The sequence below is a fragment of the Chrysemys picta genome, unplaced genomic scaffold, assembly GCF_011386835.1.
Source record: "Chrysemys picta bellii isolate R12L10 unplaced genomic scaffold, ASM1138683v2 scaf3839, whole genome shotgun sequence".
NCBI lineage: Eukaryota > Metazoa > Chordata > Testudines > Emydidae > Chrysemys > Chrysemys picta.
This window is the reverse complement of record NW_027056540.1, coordinates 1-5,000: the sequence shown is the minus strand read 5'-3', so window position 1 is coordinate 5,000 and position 5,000 is coordinate 1. Positions and strand designations below refer to the sequence as shown.

Sequence of the window (5,000 nt, the reverse complement as noted above, 5' to 3'; positions counted from 1 at the left end):
TCGACTCTAGCAGGCCTTTGCAATTTGGCAAGGGGTCAGTGCCAGGAAAGCACCTCCCCTTGCTTCAGTGAAATTCCTTCCATTTTGGCTGAAATATAAACTGCTGAAAATAACAATTTTCTTTTTCTCACGTGAGTACCCGAGGATATTTTTGGTAGCATGCCACAAAGAAAATAGTACTTTCTCTCACTGTAAAAATAAAAATAAAAAAATTCACACCTTTCCAGTTGAAAAAAGTTCAGGAGTGTTGTTCCCTGCTTTCTGATCCTTTTTTCAAACTTTTTATAGTGGGAAAAACAGGGGGGAGATAACAAGGGAGAGAACGCAGGAGAATCTGTAAACTATAAAATGGAAATGGAAAACTGATTTTTTGTTTCCAGAACCTGAAATGAAACATTTTAGTTAGAATCTAAACAATAATTATCATTCCATTTCCAAAAGTCAAAATCTTGGTTCTTTTTCAAAAAAATCCAGAGAAAAAGTGAAATATTGCATTTGAAATACTTCACAGGAAAAAATTTGCGGTTTTCAACAAACTCTATTATTTACCTGATGTAAGCAGAGTCAGGATGAGCTCTACCCTGACATCTGGTGGCGAATTATGGCGAGTGTGGAAAAGAACTCCAGGGGCTGATCTTGTTTGCATAGGCACACCCACTCGCCTGGCATGAAACAACAGCAACTCAAAGTGGTTACTTTGGCTGGTGTGGGATCCCCAGTTTCTCTGTTATTGTGGCAGGAAGAATAAAGTTTTGTTACCCTGATTCTGTGAATCAAGGCCAGTGGAACTGTTGTATGACAGAAGGACTGAGTGAGTCCTTCACCATTACCTAAGTAGCACTTGCTTGACAAGGGGCATGGGTTACAAAACCCAGTGAATAGAGAGAGCATGGGGATAGGTATTTGTATCTGATGGTATGGGCCCTTTCTGAGGGTTTGAAACACCAATTGCACTACCTTCTCTCCCCATTGTTGAATGTCAGAGCTAACTTTGATTCCATTAGGACTCTAATTACAGGCTGCTGAGCTGAATTCACTTTGGGTCAATGGTGCACTAATACTGGGGCTCCCCTACTATGAGCTGAAATTGCTAAGAGCTGAAATCACAAAAGAGCTAAAGTTATTAAGAGCTGAGATCACTGAGGCTGTGTTAACTAGTGGGGGAGCCTGAAGCTATATTGCTAAGCAGCTGGAGGAGCCGCTAGCAGAGTGGAGCCGCACGGGGAGGGTTGGAGCGGAGCTGAGCGGCTCACAGGTCGGTGAGATGAGCGGAGCAGCTGCCAGAGCAGTTCGTGGGACACGGGAGCAGCTCACGGGACAGCTGATGGAGTGGAGCGACTCGTGGTGAAGGCTGCCGCGGAACCCCACAGAGAGGCAGCCGGTCAGCCTCGGATCACATAAGGTGCCCCTTAACAACCTGCGTGCCCCCCCCCCTTGAACTCTGGGGCTGAACTGACCAGGGACAGATACTTTGGGGGGTTGTTGGACTTTTGGGACTTTGGTGATCCTTGGGTTGCTGGTTTCAAGAACCAACGGGAAAGGACACAGCCCAATTTGCTGGGGTGGGTTTTTTTGCTCATGGTTTGTGTTATGAATCCTGTTTGTGGTGTTTTTTCCAATTTAATGCTGATGTCGTTTACCTCATGTTATTAAACATTTTCTGTTACACTCAGACTCCGTGCTTGCGAGAGGGGAAGTATTGCCTCTTAGAGGCGCCCAGGGGGTGGTATGTAATTGTCCCAGGTCACTGGGTGGGGGCTCGAGCCGGTTTTGCATTGCGTTATTGAAACGGAACCCCTAGATACAGAACCCGGCCCTTGTTGCTGCCAACTTAGATGGGCAGAAGGGTTACACTTACATATAAAGAGAGAGAGAGAGAGAGAGAGAGAGAGGAGAGAAAAGGATAATGTTTTTAGTGAAAGTCAGATACTCAAAATTTAGAAATTACCAACATTAAGGTTGTCTGTACGTTGCTAATTCTCCTGCCCCCTTATGCAGATACATTATGATACAGTCTAATTTCAGGCACACATACTATTTGTTCCCCACAGCTCCTGCATCATTGACTGCACTGGGTGGCTGCTGCCCATGGAAACATTTTCAAAAGCACCAAGTGATTTAGGGACTTAACTTTCAATTTCGTAAGTCACTTAGGAGCTCCATACCATGAAGACTTCAGCATCTGTTTGCCTAGGTCCCAATTGCAAAGGGGACTTAGGCTCCTAGTCACTTGGGCGTTTTTGGAAGTTTTACCTCAGATGATTAAAGCCAAAATTTCCAAAGTCTTCTCTAACTTGGGGTGGTGGGACACCAATCGGAGACCTCCCAGAGCCTGATTCTTCAGAGCACTCACCATTTCTGTAGCACTTGATGTGTTCAAAGTACTGTCCAAACTTTAGTTAATCCTCACAAAGCTCCTGGGCAGTAGGTGGGATTATTATCCCCTCCATTTTACAGATGGTGAAAGTGAGGGTATGTGAGGCCTTGCTCAGGTCACTCAGAACTGTCAGACACGGTTACTGCTCTGCCTCAGCAAGTGAGAGCTTTGTGCTGCTCAGCTATTGTCAGCTCCCTGCCACACCAGCTCGCCTGCCCGGCTAGCAACGCCTCAGGATTCTGCCAGTCCAAACCTCCCCTTACCGGGAACCATCAGTCAACCCCAGTGTCCGAGTTCCCCAGAGACATCATTCGGCTGCGGTCAGTCCCTCTCACTGGGTACTCACAGAAGTTATCAAGTGCGCTGCCTCCAAAGAGATACGAGCCTGCTAGTTTGGCTGAGGATTTTACCCTTCAGTTTTATACAGTGCACTGGGATGGTTTTGTGATAAAACTAGAGTGAATCTATTAACAAAGAACAGATATTTAAGGAATAATAATTAGGAATGGCAGACACAGGTATAATAAGTAAAACAAAACAAAACATGCTTTCTAGTGACTCAAAACGTAACTCCATCAAGTTACAGTCTCTGTCTAAGCAGATTTTTCACCTAGTCAGTTCCAGCTACTCTTGTTTTCCAGACCAAGAAGATCCACTTTACATGAGCTCAAAGGGCGCTGCTCCTCCTTTGACCCTGAGGTGACAGATAACAAAATGGCTTTTTGCCTCTGCTCAAATCTTCCCAAAGTTCATTCACCCTGTTTGAAGAGGCAGGAAGGCTTCCTGGGGGTGCAGCCTCCATCCCCCATCGAGATTGTTAAGGGGTCATCGTCCCCTACTTGTTTGCCTGATGGCTCTGTTTACTTTACATGTACATGGAGTTTTCTTTGCTTTGCTTTCAACTTAATTAATTTACAATGGAGACACAGTCAAGCCAGCAAAACAACAGCCCTTTGTTTAGGACAGCTGGGCTTAGGCACACATCTATTGTCCCAATGGCTTTGTTTACCTTACACATAAATGGACTTTTCTTTCTCTTTGCTCTCACCTTGCTTATGTGGAAGCAGAGAAAGAACTGACAGGAAGGGGATGCAATGCATGACAGTTCTTCCTCTGCTTCCACACTTAATTTACATTGGAGACACAGTCAAGCCAGCGAAACAACAGCCCTTTGTTTAGGACACCTGGGCTTAGGCACACATTATAGGAACATATTTCCAGCACACATCTATTGTTATTTAAACCTCACCCATTCATGCATCACACAACAATATGAATGACCGGTGTGATAGCAGTTTGCATAACACCTTACACAACACCTTTTAGATGCAGATTTCAACACCTGTGACTTAGGGCAATGAGCGTGTCAGGCCAGAAGAGAGTTGTGGTATGGAGTGTGCTCTGAGGGTTGGCACTGGGGAACTCCCTGGGCAACAGGTACATCTACACTCTGTGCTGGGCATGTAATTCCCAGCTCAAGGAACTTGGCACACTAAAAATAGAGTGTAGCTGTGAGCCTAGCATCTCCCAGAATATGCTAACAAGCCACTCTGCCTCACTGTGTGTTACAATCCTTATAGCACCCTCCACTTAGAGATTCAAAAAAACAGCATTTTCTGCAGAGATTACTCCTTTTAACTATGTGGCATCCCCTGAGTTAGAAACAGTTCATAATTTCTTAAACACTGTGCATTATTTCTAGTATATAATCAGGAGTGTTATTCAGCATGTTTCTCATCTCTCCTGAGCCCAGGTCGCTCTGAATCACTCAGACTGCTGAATGGAGAGAGCCGGTGCGATGGGAGAGTTGAGATTTCCCTCCGTGGTGTGTGGAGCAGAGTGCTGGATGACCAGTGGGACATGAACGATGCCAGCGTGGTGTGCAGGCAGCTCCAGTGCGGAGCCGCTGAGAAAGCTTATAACCCCCCTAAGTCTGAGCAAGGAACAGGCCCTGTGGGGCTAAGAATGGTCCAGTGTGCAGGAAATGAGACTCGTCTGACTCTCTGTGACAAATCCACATCTGAGGCAGCCCAGGCAGGAATTGCTGAGGACGTTGGTGTTGTTTGCTCAGGTGATTCATTTCCAAATCTCACAAACAGTTTCTGTTCAGTGGGAAAATACATATTAACAGCTGGGATTTATCTCTGCAGGGAGCAGACAGATCAGACTGGCGAATGGGGCAGGTCGCTGTGCCGGGAGAGTGGAGATTTATTACAATGGCAGCTGGGGGACCGTCTGTGATGATTCCTGGGATCTGTCAGACTCCAATGTTGTTTGCAAACAACTGGGATGTGGACATGCCATTAATGCAACTGTCTCTGCTCATTATGGGCAAGGATCTGGGCCGATCTGGCTGGATGACGTGAACTGCTCTGGGAATGAGTCTGATCTCTGGGCGTGTCCTTCCAGGGTCTTGGGCCAGCACAACTGCAGACTCAAAGAGGATGCGGGAGTTCTCTGCTCAGGTCTGTTCTGTGAATGCTCTTGTGAGGGATTTAATGAAGGGGGCAGATGTTTATGGAGATCGCTGTGAATGATACTCTACCTGACTGTTTCTGCCTCCCTTTCCCTTGTGTAACTACCTACCAATGTCTCCAATCATTAGAAAGTCCTCAGCTCCCAC

At 46.1% G+C, this 5,000-nt stretch overlaps 1 long non-coding RNA gene across 1 annotated transcript; it reads left to right on the top strand.

The window, feature by feature from the left end:
• Positions 1 to 6: 6 nt before the first annotated feature.
• LOC135980518 (uncharacterized) lies at positions 7 to 4,906 on the top strand. Its single transcript, XR_010597547.1, has 3 exons — positions 7 to 1,402; positions 4,131 to 4,448; positions 4,528 to 4,906. It is a non-coding gene; the product is annotated as an uncharacterized LOC135980518 (long non-coding RNA).
• Positions 4,907 to 5,000: the final 94 nt, after the last annotated feature.